The 17,303-nt window shown below is 45.4% G+C and overlaps 1 long non-coding RNA gene and 4 other non-coding genes across 5 annotated transcripts; 3 read left to right on the forward strand and 2 right to left on the reverse strand.

Moving 5' to 3' along the window:
• Positions 1-202: 202 nt before the first annotated feature.
• Positions 203-6,554, reverse strand: LOC101694217. The gene is made up of 3 exons (XR_001177284.2): positions 6,438-6,554; positions 2,347-2,491; positions 203-898 (listed from the first exon to the last, which is right to left on the reverse strand). It is a non-coding gene; the product is annotated as an uncharacterized LOC101694217 (long non-coding RNA).
• A 1,829-nt stretch (positions 6,555-8,383) lies between these two features.
• On the forward strand, positions 8,384-8,472 carry TRNAY-GUA. Its single transcript is given in 2 exon segments — positions 8,384-8,420; positions 8,437-8,472. It is a non-coding gene; the product is annotated as a tRNA-Tyr (tRNA).
• A 1,804-nt stretch (positions 8,473-10,276) lies between these two features.
• Positions 10,277-10,349, reverse strand: TRNAA-AGC. Its single transcript has one exon. It is a non-coding gene; the product is annotated as a tRNA-Ala (tRNA).
• A 1,522-nt stretch (positions 10,350-11,871) lies between these two features.
• LOC123392675 lies at positions 11,872-12,030 on the forward strand. Its single transcript, XR_006607406.1, has one exon. It is a non-coding gene; the product is annotated as a U1 spliceosomal RNA (small nuclear RNA).
• Positions 12,031-13,831: 1,801 nt separating this feature from the next.
• Positions 13,832-13,920, forward strand: TRNAY-GUA. The gene is given in 2 exon segments: positions 13,832-13,868; positions 13,885-13,920. It is a non-coding gene; the product is annotated as a tRNA-Tyr (tRNA).
• The last annotated feature ends 3,383 nt before the right edge of the window (positions 13,921-17,303 follow it).

The following is a 17,303-nucleotide window of genomic DNA, read 5'->3' on the forward strand; positions in this document are numbered from 1 at the left end:
CTTATTCTGAATACAGCCACACTGGGGGTTCAGTGTATACGTCAATAAAGCTTTAACATACGAATATGGGGGCACAATTCAGTCCATAAGAAGGGGACCAAAAAAACCCATTCAAAACACAAGGTGACATTTGGAACTCAGAAAGTTCTCTAGCACATAGTAAGTACTCAGATATTTTTTGAATGAATGATTTCAACTTTAGTTCGCTCAACACGATCTTTAATACATATAACGCTGTATTATAAATACTACTGAATTTAAAAAGTCATCTTACAGTGGCTTTTTCTCAGGACAGTTAATCTGGAAGTAGAACGCACAGACTCTGTTCGTGACTAAAGCTTGAACGGTACTGGACTGAGTCAGGGATGAATAAAAAAAGCCAGACCTTAGTAATGTGAGGGGCTGCCGACCCAGCTGTGGAAGTCCGGAGAGGAATCTGAACTTGGGAGGTCGGTCTCTGGAAAAAAGGAACGGTGGGTGGGGGGGCGCAGAAGCACAGTGTTGTGAACACAAGGTTCTGGTCCGGCCTGTCCAGGGAAGGAGGCCAACACAACCCGTGCGGCCCAGTGGGCTTCGGAGGCCGGCTCGGCGGGCCGGTGCGCGGAGTGGAGGGTAAAGGAAGGCAAGGCCTTCCTCCTGTTTCCGGGGCAGACTAGGAGACCTGTGAGAGGCCCAGCCGTAGGCCAAGGAGAAAGGAAGCATCTAAATCAAGAGCGGTTATCTGTACCAGCGCCCCAGAGGATGACCCTCCAGGCATTCCAGAAACAAAAGATAGTAGTAGTTCCAGAAGCGATGTAACGAATGACCTCAGCTACTTTCAGAGACTATAGCTCAGAGAACTGCTGCATGCATGACCAGATTCCACGGTAGCGCCTCTGGGAAAGGGGCCTCAGCTGTCCTGTAACAAAGAACAAGGAAAGCAATTAGTTCCAGGTGTGGTGTAAAGATTAAATTAACATGCTTTCTTTCTAGCTCGTCACACTCTTTCGAGTCTCATTAAGGATAAGGCACTGCCCCCTTTGCGTAATGCTTCTATGAATAATCCTAGGATCTTAGTGGAAGAAACAGTATCCAGAAAAAGTTAGCTATGTCTGGGAAGGTTCCTCCATAGGCCCCCTTCTAGGAACATGTGTTCTCATTTGAAACATATCAGCGTTCAGTGCGGAAAACAAGAGACTCAAAGTAGGCTTCAGAAAGGGAAAACAGATGCTAAAAGGAGGTCAGAAAAGGGCTACCTCCCAGGCTCAGGTCATGGTCTCAGGATCCTGGGATCAAGTCCCACATCGGGCTCCCTGTCCCGCAGGGAGCCCGCTCTCCCCACCTCTCCCTGCCTGACTCTGCCTAATTGTGATCTCTAATAAATTAAAAAAGGGGGGGAATACCTCTCTCCACCTCCCCAATCCAGGTAGGAGACACCTTCCACAGATCTTGGCTAATGATTCCGTAGGCGTGGTGAGGGCTGCCCTGCAAGGCAGGACCTAATAAGCCGGACAGGCCTGAGTGGAGCTATGTTGTAATAAGGCTTCTTGAGGGAGAAGTCCCTGCATTACTGGAGGGGGAGGGCACTGTATGAATATAAGAGGACTGGGGACAATCAGATAATGAGTTTTCACATTCAGCTTTCATTTACCTTTCAACTCAAAGTCCTCTACCACCAGTTCTCTATGTTGTACTTCAGCCAGACGCCCTGATTCTCCTGATACCTGTAGTTGCTGTTTCACACCAACAGGTGACGGTATCACACGGGTCATCTGGTGTCAGGTTTACTGCTAAGAAACACAGTCACAGTTTCTTAGCAATAAACTCTTGGACAAGAAGTTACCTCTTTGAGAATATTAACTCCTACCTCATACAGTGTCACAAGAGCTACCTATGACCATTATTTTACTCACCAAAACTTCCTTATAAAGCACTAATAACAACAATGACCACTTATAAAGCCCTTGCCGCACTGAAGGCACCATGCTCTGTGCTCAGGAGCCAACTTTTATTTATTTTTTTTTTAAAGATTTTTATTTATTTATTTATTTGACACAGAGAGATCACAAGTAGGCAGAGAGGCAGGCAGAGAGAGAGGAGGAAGCAGGCTCCCCGCGGAGCAGAAAGCCCGATGCGGGGCTCCATCCCAGGACCCTTCCGGAAATCAGGGAGGAAGGAGAAATTCTAAAATCAATTAAAAAACCAAAAAACTCAGTGGAAAAAATGTAAAATTTTACTTTGAGAAACTCCTGGAAATACGTATGTCTGTTGATATTTTAACCATCTCATGACAGTCTTCATGTGAGACATTTGCAACCAACTATGTACCATAGTTGTATACAGTGTACCAGAGGCCAAGTGACCTACCTTAAGGCAGGGCTCATGTGGACAAAGATCGGTTTACTCTGGCCTTGGCCAGTCATCTTCACGACTTGTGTTTCAGCACATACGCATCATCAAGTGGAGTCTCGACTCTCTGGAGTCAAGAGTTCAAGGAATTCCAGGACTTTTTCTGAAAAACAAATGTTTACATTAGTAGAATACACTTTTATTAAATATGGTCCAACCACAGAGGTTGCATTAAGTTAATTACCACACATCCTGAGTTAAGCCTTCAAAGCTACAACCATTAACTCCATGACCTACTCAAACTTATTCTTTGAGCTCTTAAATTCTGACAGCTCCTGGCAACAGAGACTGTCCTATTTACTGCCTTGTGTTCCTAGCCCACATAGTAGCTGGACAGTCAGTGCCTGATGCATGTTTGTAAATATGAAGGTCACTGTTGTGTATATACTGCTGCTTTTCATTAATTGAGTCTCAAAACTCTAGCAGCTGACTTCTCATTCAATTATGACAGAGCCCAATGTAAAAAAAATTTAAAAAGTAGCTTTAAGACCCTGCTTACACACACACATGATCTTGGAATCAATGAAAAATGTCTCTACTTTTGTCAAAAGTGGTTTTTATCAATCACCTCTTCAAAATTCCTGTCTAGAGAATTTCATTCCATCTAGGAGGGTTTCCTTAATTAATCTCACTCAAATCTGGTCATTAATGTAGTCTAAATTCCATGTACCTGTATTTTTGCTTGCAACCTGTTGTTTTAAGGAGTAAACGGTTACCCTTATGCTTCATATGATACATTCTTGAACTTTTCCACTCTGAATTACCCAGAGGTGGGACTGGATGAAAACCTGTCAAAGCCCCTGTGAGGGTTCCCCTGCTTGAGCCGGGGGGGGGGGGACTGCAGTGCACCCCATACACTTTGCTTTACAAATGCTGTTTCATTTCAGACTCACAGTAAAACCCCTAAGGATATGTATTATCTGTATTATCTGATCCCCATTTTGCAAGGGCACAAAGAGGTTTGAGGGGGACACACAGCCAGGAAGAGACAGGATTCAAAGTGGCCTAAGTATTCTAAACACTAATAATGAAGTAGCAGAAAGAGAAATTAAGAAAATAATCCACTTACAATTGCACTAAAAAGAATAAAATACCTAGGAAGAAACTTAACCGAAGAGGTGAAAGACCTGTACTCTGTTAAACTCTGATGAAACAAACTGAAGATGACACAATCACATGGAAAGATAATCCACGCTCACGGACTGGAAGAATTAATATATTTTTTAAAGATTTTATTTATTTGCCAGAGAGAGAGCGCACACAAACAGGCAGAGTGGCAGGCAGAGGCAGAGGGAGAAGCAGGCTCCCCGCTGAGCAAGGAGCCCGAGGTACTTGATCAGGACCTGAGCGGAAGGCAGACGCTTAACTGACTGAGCCACCCAGGTGTCCCTAATAGGCTAAAAATGCCTACACTACCCAAAGTAATCTACAAATTTAATGCAATCCCTATCAAACACCAACAGCATTTTTCACAGAACTAGAACAAAATACACTAAAATTTGTATAGGACCATGTGGTTCTATGCTAATTTTAGTGCATATTTTATGTGTGTGTGTGTATATCTCACATATAATAACATGTACTTTAAGATTACTTCAAAGCTGTAGTAATCAAAACAGTATGATACTGGCACAAAAACAGACACACAGATCAATGGAACGGAATAGAGAACCCAGAAATAAACCCACATATATATGGTCAATTAATCCATGACAAAAGAGGCAAGAATATACCATGGGGAAAAAGTCTCTTCAGTAAATGGTGCTGGGAGAGCTGGGCAGCGAGGAAAAGAATGAAACTGGACCACCTTCTTAGACCATACACAGAAATAAACTCAAAATGGATTAAACATCTGAATGTGAGAAAGGAAACCATAAAACCCCTAGAAGAAAATACATAGTCATTTCTCTGACATAGGACTGAGCAGCATTTTTCTAGATATATCTCCTGAGGCTAGGGGAACAGAAGCAAAAATAAACAACTGGGAACACACTAAATCAAAAAGCTTTTGCACAGTGAAGGAAACCATCAACAAAATGAAAAGGCAGCCTACTGAATGGGCGAAGATATTTACAAATGACGTATCTGATAAGGGGTTAGTAACCAAAATACATGAAAAACGTACACAACACCCAAAAAGCAAATAATCTGATTAAAAATAGAGGAGGGGTGCCTGGGTGGCTCAGTGGGTTAAGCCTCTGCCTTCGGCTCACATCATGATCCCAGGGTCCTGGGATTGAGCCCCACCTCTTTACTCAGTAGGGAGCCTGCATCCCCCCCCCCACCCCACCCCCCCGCCTCTCTGCCAACTTGTGATCTCTCTGTCAAAAAAAGAAATAAAATCTTTAAAAAAAAAAGATTCAAATCGACATTTTCTCAAAGAAGACTTACAAATGGCCGACAGACACATGAAAAGATGCTCAACATCACTTACCAGGGAAATACAAATCAAAAGCACAATGAGATATCACCTCACACCTGTCAGAATGGCTACAATAAAGAAGACAAGAAATACCAAGTGTTGGTGAGGATGTGGAGAAAAAGGAACCTTCATGCATTGTTGGTGGGAATGCAAACTGGTGGTACAACCACTGTGGAAAACAATATGGAGGTTCCTCAAAAAGTTAAAAATAGAAATACTATATGAACAGGTAATTTCTTTTTTTTTAAAGATTTTATTTATTTATTTGATAGAGATCACAAGTAGGCAGAGAGGCAGGCAGAGACAGAGAGGGGGGAAGCAAGCTCCCTGCCGAGCTAAGAGCCCCATACAGGGCTCGACCCCAGGACCCTGGGACCATGACCTAAGCCAAAGGCAGAGGCTTTAACCCACTGAGCCACCCAGGCACCCCTGAACTGATAATTTCACTGCTGGGTATTAATCGAAAGAAAATGAAAACACTAATCTGAAAAGATATATCCACCCCTACATTTACAGCGGGATTATTTACAATAGCCAATATATGGAAGCAACCCAGTCCATCAACAGATGATTGGATAAAGAAAATGTAATATATAGGTACACATATAATGGAATATTACAAAGTCATAAAAAAGAATGAGGGCGCCTGGGTAGCTCAGTTGGTTAGGTGGCTGCCTTTGGTTGAGGTCATTATCCCTGGGTCCTGGGATGGAGTCCTGTGTCTGCGTCGGGCTCCCTGCTGGGAGTCTGCTTCTACCTCTGCCCCTCTTTCCTCTCAATCTCTCTCTCTCTCTCAAATAATAAGTAAAGTCTTTAAAAAAAAAAAAAAGATCTTGTAGTTAATGACAGCATGAATGGACGTGGAGAGTATAATTTTAAGAGAAATAAGTGAGAGAAAGACAAATACCACATGATTTCACTTATATGTGGAATCTAAAAACAAAACAAATTTAAAAAGCAGACTTGAATACAGAGAACAAGCCAGGGGTTGCCAGGGGGACGTCGGAAAGGGAATGAGTGAAACATACAGGGAAGAGGCACAAACTTCCAGTTATAAAAGTAAATCAGGGAGATGAAAAGTACAGCATAGGGAATGTAGAAATACTGCGCTAATACTGTCTGACGACAGACGGTCGCACTTGTCATCCTGAGCAATGAGTAATGTTGAATCATGTTGTACCCCTGAAAGTAACACTACACTGCTAATTATACTTAAAAAAAAAAAAAAAAAGTTGCCTCAATGGCTCCAAAGCCCTTGTTCTCTCCATTACATGTTGCTGTAATTTCTACCAGCGAAATTCGTTCTTTACTTTTAAATTGTGTTAAACCGGCCCTGCCAGCAGGAAAGGTCAATACATGTATTTTTGGAAGTATCACAGCACAGCAGCCGCCAGGGCACAGGTCACCGCGAGGCGCCGCGCACTCCCCCGCACTGCGCACCTGCCCAGCCGGCTCGCGCCCCAGCGGACTCCTCACCGCGCAGCCCGGCCCGCGGCGGTAGGCTCCGGGTTCCTACTCGCTGGATCTCGGGCCCGCAGGCGCGCCAGGAGCCTCACCGCAGGGACAACGGAAGGAGCGCCCTGTGGCGCGGTAGCGGCCGCCCCACTTAAAACGAAGGGGCATTTACCTGGCCGACAACGCGGCGGGCTCCGCTCAGCCGTCGGGTCTAAGCGCCGAGCCCACGGAGCTCAGCAGCGCGGCCCACGGGCCGGACGTCGGGTCTCGTGCGGCCAACGTGCGCCCCGCCCACCACGTGACCCCGCCCACCGCTCGGGCCCGCCCCCCAGCAGAGGGACCCCGCCCCCCGCCCCCATCCGGCCCGCGTCTACTCCCACCCCCCGGCTGCAAAGGCTGTCCGCAGTCCCACGCGGAGCGAGCCGGCCGCAAGGGGCGGTGAAGAAGCGGAGAGAAGTGCAAGAGCAGGAGAGTGCCTCCGGGGGGACCCCAACATGGCCGTCGGGGCGCGTCCACACGCAGACCCCCTCCGGCCGAGGGGCGCTCCCGCGTGCTTCCGTTTTCTGGGGGAGCTTGCGAGCCGTCCCACCTCCGTCTCCAGACTCCCGCGGCTCTCTGGGGAGCCCGGGAGTGCGGCGCGCGCACGCGCACCTGCGGCCGCGGCGGCCCGCACAGCCTGCTGCGCTCTGATCCCGCGCGGGACGTGGGACCCCAGTTCCTCCCCAGCCCGCGCGCAAGAATACTTAGGAAGGAGAAAAAGGGACACCAGCGCTTTCCTGCTTCTTCCCGTTTTTACACTGAGTTGTATTTTATTTTGAAAATATATAGAAAAGAATTATATATAACAACATAAATATAATTAATTATACACAAATTATATAATTTTGTCTGGTAGATATATTTGGTATATGTGTATCTGGTATATATATACCAGAATTCACGTGCAAGAATGCGGGTTATACAGACACACACATGCCAAAATCCCTCAAATCTACTGTTGTACCTTCCCCTCTTCCTCTCCCTCAGGCTCCCTTAAGTTCTGTCTTTTTAATCTCTGAATCTTCTCTAATGTGGACCGGAACAAAATCAAGGACTTTTTTTTCTTTTACATTTGTGTAAGTGTCACGCATATAACTTTCTGAAAGGTGTACTTTGACAAAATGGGGAATGCTGCATATACAAAATGACTCAGTCAGTCGGGCTTGGAGAGGAGATAAGATTTTATATTTAATTCATTCAGACCGACCCCTCTTCAAACATATGTTTTTCATAAACACTTGAGGAGGTTAATGGCCAAATTAAGTGAGGAACAACTTGTTTTCAATTCTTCAGAAAAGAGAAATCTTTCTTTTTGCCACAGATGGTCTCAATGTCCGGCCTACACAAGGAGGATCGTATTATTCCTGATGTCGGATGCCACTTCGGATCGATTTCATTAACAAAGAGAGTAACAGACAGTCCCGTCTGAACTAGAAAACTAGACTAAAACCTCACATTTTGCAAAATTACTAGTATTTGAATGGCATTACTTTCTACCTTGTGTTAAGATACAGAATTTAAAAACATTGTTTTAGCTCCCTGTGGATATGTTTTGCCGAGTTTAGATTTAGTGTAATGGGTTGGTTTATCTACAAAGATTAATGTCAATTAAAGAACATTTAAAGATGGTTTTGGAAAGTTTAATCCTATACTTCTTTCTTCCTCCTCCTCATTCTGTTAATTATCCTGTTAGAATTGCAGATTGATGTACTTAAAATCCTATTTATAAGTTGAGTTAAATTGGGTAAATTCATTTCTCATAATAAAAAATGCCCATTGCTAAATTCTTATCAGTTCCTGTGTCTCCTTTTTTTTTTTTTTTTTTTTTTTTTTTTTTTTACTTTTCGAAAACCAGTGGATGCTCCCGTTTTTCTTCTCCAGGGCTGTGGATCTTTGAGTGTCAGTTCCGACGGGGTGCTGGATTATTTTAAAAAAAAAAAAAGGAAAGAAAAAAAAAGAAAAGTGGGCGCGGTTAGGGCAGACCCGGGAACAATACCGGTGAATCATCAACTAGCACCGACGCGCTCACAACCTTGCGCAGAGATGGCATCCTCTGCGAGTGAGGCGAACAGTGTGATTCCTTCGATAGCTCAGTTGGTAGAGCGGAGGACTGTAGTGGAAGCTTCTCGGGCATCCTTAGGTCGCTGGTTCGAATCCGGCTCGAAGGAGTTCGTGTTTTGCATCTTTTTTTTTAACCCCCCTCCCCTTACAAGGCGTATCTCAGCTACATATATCCTCGATGTGCATCTACTAAGGCTGTTCCCAATGTACGGCGAACCCAATTTTTAAAATTATTAATTTCTGTAACAATGACTAATACGCGCGATCAGACGTCCACCCCATACTTTACATACAATACAGCTAGGGGCCGCCGAGATATACCGAGCTCAGACGAGGCGGAGCAGAGGCGGCCCCACTGGGCAAGGGGTGTGTAGACGCGTCTCCGCACCCGCACCCGCACCCGGGATCCGCAACCCCCGGGAGGAAAGACGCTGCCTGCGTAGGAAGGATACGACCTGCGGGTAATTGGTGGGACACGCGCGCCCCCTGGTGGGCTTAGAGTCCCGGGTCTCTGGAAAGGTTTTTGCCGGTGAAGGATGCGGAACCGCTGGCAGTCCGTTAGCCTCGGGGCGGGTTGAAATTCAGGGGCACTGCTCCTCCTTATCGGTTTAATTCTGTAACAGTGGCTTTCAATCTTGGCTGAGAAACGTTGGTGGATATAGAATCGCCTGGGCAGATTTTACAAAGCGCCTTTGCTTGGGCCAGTTTGAAGGTGGGACCTAGGTACTGGTAGTTTGAAAACCTTCCGGGTGACATTTACTGGGCCGCAAGGTTTGAGAACCACTGGTACAAGAGAAACAAAAATTCTAGAATTAACAATGACAGAGGGGGGGATGGGTAGAATTTTCTACCCATTTGGGGAACTAGCTCAAAAGATAGAGATTTCTCTTAACAAAGAAAGCATTTGCTAATTTGGGGCCAATCTCATTAAGATATATTACTCCCACTTCTGCCCTATCTCAAAAATGTGATACCAAACACCCGTGGAAGAGTCCTCAACTACAAAGATAATAGATCAAAGTAAAAAGAGTTGTGTGAGAGTTTTGTCCCTGGCAATTTTTTGTATTTTCCTTCCTATGCTTCCGGGCTTTCATTCTTTACCGATTCGCAGACTCTGGTGTATGTCAGAACACAGACGCCCAGGCGGGTAGTGGCTTGAGACCTACTCCCTAAAACGAACTGGAAACTTACCCCTACGAACGTTGGTCTAAACTGGTAGCTCCTGATTAACTTCTCGCTCCTTGAAAGCGACCTGGGACAAAAGAATAAAGAAGGAAAATGGTCCGTTTTTCTTTTCAAAGAAAAGAAATGCAAAGTTTACCAGATAGCCCTGGGCTGAGCTTCTCCCTAAGGCACCACAGAGGTTCTCCATCCTCCCATAATTGGGCGACATTCTGCTATAGTCCAGGATCGAAATCAGCATTACCACCCGCACCTCCGAAGACGCGGCCAGACGGCCCCAGAGGAGGAAGAGGGCATGTATAAAAAATAAGTCTCAAACATACCTACACATCATATGACTTCACCATCATTAAGAAATGGGAATCATTCGTTCCAGTTTGAAGAACTTGAGGTTGCCCTCAGTAGGTCGGATATGTGAGAAATAGATCCCGAGAATAAAAATGTAATATTAATGCATGAATAACTGAAGTGTAGATTTGAAAATCCACCTGGCAGGGACCGATATTCAAATCTGCAAAAACGTAAGAAATCCTAAAGAACTCAGCCACGCCTATCCCAGCACTGTGTGGGGACGAAGGATGGAGAGAGAGCGTGGCTTTGGAAGGAAACACCGTCCCTGTTAGGAAATGAGTCTTGCTCCCGGCTGTAATGTGTTACATTTTAGTAATTAATAAATTTAGTAATACAATTGGCTCGGTATTCAGAGCAGGCGCACAGGGAGCATAAAACTGGAGAATGCGGGCATCGATCCCGCTACCTCTCGCATGCTAAGCGAGCGCTCTACCATTTGAGCTAATTCCCCGCTCCGGCGCGCGGCCGCGCCTCTCTTACTCACTCCGCTCCCTGCGGTCATTCGCGGCGCGGCGCCGGCTGTTTGCAGTCGGCCTTGACCACGTGAACGAGGCGCCGGGCCGCAGACAAGAGACTGTTGCGTCCCTCGCCGCCGCCTACCACCTGTCGTCCTACGGATCCGGATCCCGTCGGTACAAGATCTCAGACGGCAGGCGGAGTCCGGGCCAGGGAGGCCTCGGAAACTCTCGTCTTAGACACTGGGCAAGAAGTCAACCCGGAATCCGCTCCGAGGAAACGGAACTGGAAGGAGATGGCAGGTGCATCCAGGAGGGAAAACCAAGCTTCTCAAGCTTTGCAATGGTTCCTGACAATCTCTGCACCCCTAAATTTCCCACCAGTTGACTCTGCTGGCTCCAGAAGCAGATTCTCCAGAGTCCCTACAGACACTTCTTAAGAACAGCTGTCTGGCTTTAAAACAACAAAACAACGACAACAACACACCGCCTGTGGACTCATGGCCAGGAGGGGGCGCGCGTCCCGGTTAATTTCTCCATTCTGGCTTTTGGAATCCCGAGTTTGTTAAAAGGGTACAAGTTATTTTCTATTTTTCTAAGGTAAACATTACTAGGATGCTAAGATAATTATGACTGCAGGCTTAGATCCAGAGTCTTTGCAAAAAGACAGTAGTCGTGTCTTTTTCTTCTGGACCTGTTGGGTACCAGGTACCAGGGACTGTGCTAGGTGCCGGTTGGGAGCCAGGAGCCCATCCCATGCAGGAAATCCTTCTGAAGGCCTTCAACCGACGTCCACACCTTCAACTATTTCTTTGCCTGATAACCCATCTTTAGAGACTTCCTCTCTTTGATTTCGTGTTATTTTTTACTCTCAATAACACTGAAGCAAGTGATCAAAATGCAAATGCAGGAGAAACATCTCATTTAAGAAAGTGAGTCTATGTCTCTATGCAGAGCAGGCCTTTGCAAGACTCTTAAAACACCCTTAACATTTGCTCTTCTTTTTTGCCTTTTCATTGCAATCAGGGCTGATAAAAATGGGTGAATAACTTTCTGAGGGGAGAAACCTTCCACCTACTTGCCTCCCCACAACTTAGACAATAGAGTTCAGGTGTTCCAAGTGGGTGTAGAAACCACCATTCATTCCAAAACTTGGTGCAAGGACAGCTTTACCCGGATTCTCTCCATCATCTAGGTGCTTTCCCCCTACTTTTCCCGAGACAGAATTTGCAGTGCGACAGAAGTCAGCTTGGCCTTCACTCATTTTTTTCCTCCCTGTTCATTTTCCATGTAGGTGTGGGTGTAGGTGTGGAATTTTAGTGACAGAATGTAGCCCAATTCCATAGCTCAGATCCATGGACTGGGCATGACTGACTGAACTGGGAGTGACTGGTTTGTCTGGGAGCTTTCAACCCTGAGCTGGGAGTACTGGTTCCCATCGGGGATTACATTTTACAACACTCAGTTTCCACAGAGGCTACATGAAAATCAAGACTATTATTTTAAAATTCACATGGCATGCTTACCTGGCAGGGGAGATACCATGATCACTAAGGTGGTTTTCCCAGGGTGAGGCTTATCCATTGCAATCCGGTTGTGCCGACCCCTGCGATTTCCCCAAATGTGGGAAACTCGACTGCATAATTTGTGGTAGTGGGGGACTGCGTTTGTGCTTAAAAATAAATAAATAAATAAAATAAAATAAATAAAATAAAACTCACATGGAAGTTTTACCAGTTGTTAGGCTATTGACTCAATGCTAACTTCTCTGCTCTGGTCTGAATTGTGTTCCCTCCAAATTCCTGTGTTTCAGCTCTATCCCCCAATGTGTCTGTATTTGAAATGGGGAAGTAGTTACGGTTAATAAGGTTGTAAGGGTGGGGCCCTGAGATCACGGGATTAGTGTCTTGATAAGGGGGGAGACGCCAGAGAGCTCACTGTGTGTGTGAAGACACAGCCAGGACATGCGCATCTGCCAGACAAGAAGAAGGCTCTCACCAGGAACCGAATGACCATCACCTTGGTCGTGACTTCCAACCTCCAGCACTGTGAGAAAAATTAATTTCTGGTACTTTGCCATAGCAGCCTGAGCAGACTAAGACAATAATCCTTTTTAAACCTGCTGTGATATGAAGGAGATGAGACTCTGTAAACCACATTACTGATGTTCTGCTTGGTCCCCCCGTTAGGCTTTGCCAGAAGGGAAGCTAGAAGAAGAACGCAAGGCTGGAGAAGGATGGAAGGTGGGCTTACTCATTCGTGTTTCCCTTCTGGGAATTTCCTGTTTCTTGAAGCGTTGCCCAAGAAACCAGCACCAGCCCGAAATTTCACCACTTGTCGGCAACTTTGCTATTTTCCACTTGGTATTCAAGGCATGGGAAGGACACCCGATAATGTCAAGAGAAACTGTCCACTTCTTAGGATTCTTTTCCTCTAGCTGCGAATTCTCTATTAGGTCAGGAACATTGAAAGAAAAGTTACTAGGCGCTATGCTCTTAGTTTCTCATGGAAAGGGATTTAATTACTGAGTTCCAGAACAACTATGTGCTTTCAACATTTCTCGTAGGAGTCATTGGTGATGGCCATTTGAAGAAAAATTTGGAATGTTTTCAATCATATAGTTGTGGAGAAATTTTATTTTAATAAGCACACATGTTTTATACATAAGTTCACTTATTTTTTCCTTAAATACATTAGAGGAAGGCCTTTTTGTTCCAGATAGTGTAGCATGTTCTCCCTCTGTGTCTAGTTTCTGCAGTTGGTACAGGGAACTGATCAGTCTCTGTTGAAACTTGATGTTGGGCGATTTGATTTGGAAAAGGAATATTTATATTTCCATTTAAGAATTTTAAGGATGTGTTTCATTTTAATCGCCCTATTATAGCTATGCAATATAATATGAACCACCCAAATCAATTATCCAACTAAAAGTTTACATACACACAGGCACACACAGAACATACTTTTCATCATTATAGTTATGAACATGTATGATTTCCCATTAGACTTTCAGAACGGAGTACTGCAGGGTGCCCAAATGCGGGGGGCATTGCTCTGTTCACAACTCAGAGAAGATCCAACTTAGTTGTCTGCATTTAGGGCAACTATAACATTTATTGAGCAATTTTTGACACTTTTTAGAGAAGGAGGAAGTAACCAGAGAGGAGGGAAGGAAATCGGGTGTAATTCAAGGCATGACTTTCAGCTATATTATTCCTAGGGTAGAAGGATATGGGATACGCTTTGGGTTTTTTCTTGAAACAGACAAGTAATATCCTAACGTCTTAGATGTACAACTCAATGAATTTATAAACCCACAGGCCAGCTTAACCAGATCACCATATCAAATACATTCGGTGTCTAAGCAGACAGCTTAAGGTTGTACTTTTTCTCTACAAGTGAATATGAACATTACCAACACAGAAACCATCCGGACGGGCATTATTTTAGGAATCCTGTAATAGCCTTTCCCGTGAGTCCTTCGATAGCTCAGTTGGTAGAGCGGAGGACTGTAGGTGTTGACAGTTGGGTATCCTTAGGTCGCTGGTTCGAATCCGGCTCGAAGGACGAGACTTTTGGAAGTCCCAGGCTCCTCCAACAAAGCCACCGTAAAATTTAGATCCTTCGGGAGGACAAGGGGCACTTTCTGGGGACACGAGGACGCGCTGAGCTCTTATTTGCGGAGCGGGCGCCCACGGTGGCGGTTGTAGGGAAGGGCCGCCGGCTCTGCGGTGGACCTTCCCAGCGGGCTTCGTCCACCTTTTCCCGCGTGAAGCGCAGCCGTGCACACGGCCGCCCGGGTTCTCCAGCTCCGCGGGTCCCGCACGGACCTCTCGGAACCCGCGCCCGGACTCCCGCGCCGCACCCCGCGCCGGAAGGCCGACGCACGCGCGTTGCAGCCGGGCGCGCCCCGCCCCCAGGACTCCAGACCCCGCCCCCGGGGAGTTGTGTCCTCGTGGCCGCGGGGATCCCCGGTCGCCCTGGTGATTCCTGAAGAGGCCTTTTATTGGAAAAATTTCAGACCCACCCAAAGGTGGGCAATAGCATCAGGAACTTCACCGGACCCGTCGCCCACATACAGCCACCCTGTTGGCACCTTCTACCCCAAATCCACATCCCTGACCTTTCCGCACAGATCTGAGATGTGGACAGGACCAGGCCATCACCTCTGCCCCTCTGCACACGCCAGGAGTGGGGGACAATTCACATACTGGGGAGGTCCCCGGGCTGGGACGCGGCCGCAGAAAACAAGGTCGAGCGCGTCCGCGCCCAGCCGTCAGGACTAAAGGTGGGGAACTCGGCAGCGGCCCGGTTGCCTGCAGCTTTCAGCCACGAAAGAAACACGGCACACGCACGTGACCCAGTCATGTCACTTCTCAGAGAACAGCATGCTCAGTCTGTGGACGCATAGTTTGCGGTACCACTCAGCATTTTAAAAGGATCTTGAATGGTAGTTTTCAGGAGCAGCGAGGAACTGGGAGGGTTTGAAGACTCCTGCTATAATCCCGTCTGTCTCTGGGACACGTGTCCCCACTCAGCGGCTAGGAGAAGCTACCAAGGAAAAAGGAAAGCCGTCTGAATTCCGAGAGGAGGGCAAGGGCGGTCACTGTGGCTGACCTGGCGGGTGACAGAGCCAGGGAAATGCCTCTGTCCAAGCATTTAAATGAAGTCCTTTCTGCCGGAACTCTGCAGTTTCCCATCTTGAAAAATTGCCGTGGTATGTTCAAATTCCAATCCAAGATTTGTATTCACTCCAATAAATTGATTCTACTTTTAGCTCAACACTTAGGAATTCCACAAAGAACCTCAGCCTTTTATTAGCAATTATGTCAGAAAACTTTCCTAGAACCCATTCCTTTGAGTGACTGAAAAAAAAAAAAAAAACATCTCTTAATGTAGTATAAAATGACACTAGGCTAACAGGTAGGCTCTTGGCAAAAATTGAACGGGCTTTTTCTTCACTCACTGATAAAACATGGACAATTGTAAAAAAATAATAAATCTCAATACTCTTAGCATATATCTTGGCACAGAAGTTCATACATTTTTGGTTGGTATTTTCCTCAGAGAGGAATAAGCCTTCTTAGTGAATTCAGACTTTCAAATTTCCTGTGTGTATCTACCTGAATAGGGTACCTTACAGTGTAGCAATGAGCATTGCCCCTTCTCCTGCCGATCATGGCAGCTCATAACCAGAAACTCTTACTTCTGTGTCATATAAATCATGGTTTGGCTGGCGGGTTCCGCTCCGTTCTGGGACAATGACTTGTAGATCCTCTACAGCTCAGATCGTAAGTAATTTTGTCAGGGTAAGAGTACAGAGGGGTGTGGTGGATTACTCATTAGCTCTCAAACTTCCAGAAGGGACACCCCATTTCCATCGGTGGCATTTTGGAGAACTACAACTGTTAGATATAATACACTATTATACCAGCTTGAAAGTGCTGGAAATTTTAAAATGTGGTAAAAACAAATTTGTGTAATGGTATATAATATGTTGAGAATAAGTACCATGAGCAAAAGGAAAGAAAACAAGTTAACTGGGAATCTGACAAGGAGGGAGTGCGCAGCAAGACATGGCCTGCTCAGAAAGACATCAAACTGATGTTGAAGTTTTTGTGTGGCTTAGTTTTGTTTTGCTTTGAATGACCTCTCTGGAAATGTAATTTAAACACAGCAAAATTCCTTCCTTTCTAAGGAGTTTGATGGGTCTTGAAAATTATATGCAATCTTCTAACCACAACACTCACGAACCTTTCCATCTCTCCAGAAAGCCAGCCTGAGCCTTCAGAAGCACTGACCTGCTTTCGGTCACGGCACTTCTGCCTTTGCCAGATGGTTCTAGGACAGACTCGTACAGGCTGCATTGTCATGTGTGTATCCGCAATTCAGTCCTTATCGTCCACTCCACTGTAGGGCTGTGCTGCTACAATTTGTTTTTTCATTCCACAGCCGATGAAATTTTTTAGTTTTTATTATTATTAATAAAACTGCTAGTTATGGATTGAATTATGTTGCCCCCCCCCATTCATATATTAAGGCCCTAAATTCCAGTACCTGAGAATGAGACTGTATTTGGAGACAGGGCCTTGAAAGAAGTTACTACATTCAAATGAGGCTGGTAGGGCGCCCCAACCCAATCTGACTGGTTTCTTTGTAGGAAGAGATTAGGATACAGAGACACTAGGGGCAGGAGTGTACAGAGGAATGACCATGTACACATGAAACAAGAAGGCTCCTTTCTTCAAGCCAAGCAGAGGTCTCAGAAGAAATCAGTCCCGCTGACACCCTGATCTTGGACTTCCAGCCTCCAGAACTGGGAGGAGATGAATTTCTGTTTAAGTCTCCCAGTCTGTGGTACGTTGTGATGCCAGTCTTCACAAATTATTACACGGCTGTATGTATTTTGGGTATAAATCTTTAGTAGCATGTGTTTTATTTTCAGTAAATGTACAAGAATGGGACTGCCGGGTCCTATGGTAGGTGTATATTTATCTTTCAAGGAAACTACCAACTATGACCCAGTGTGGGCCGTACCATTTTACAGTCTTATAGCAAAGGACGAGAGCTTGTTTTTCTACATCTTGGACAATACTTGGAACAGTCTTTTAAATATTAGCTATTCATATTGTAACTAACAAAACACATTCACATGTCCTACCCACGTTTATGGGGCAGGGATTATTCAGATATTTTGAGAGGTGGGTGAAATCTTGGGGCCGTCTTAGAATTTTGCCTCCTACAATGAGTGTAGAGGCATCTCGTGTGGTTTTTATTCACATTTCCCTCGACTAACGATGTTTACCTTTCCAGGTAGTTGTCATCTGTAGATCTTCTTTGGTGACATGTCTGTTGAAATCCATCTTTTTTTTAAAAAAAAATTGAATTGTTTGCCTCCTTACTGAGTTCTAGGAATGCTTTACATATTCTGGATATAAGTCTTGTCTATC

The sequence above is a fragment of the Mustela putorius genome, unplaced genomic scaffold (assembly GCF_011764305.1).
Source record: "Mustela putorius furo isolate JIRA1106 unplaced genomic scaffold, ASM1176430v1.1 tig00000594_pilon_pilon_pilon, whole genome shotgun sequence".
Taxonomy (NCBI): Eukaryota; Metazoa; Chordata; class Mammalia; order Carnivora; family Mustelidae; genus Mustela; species Mustela putorius.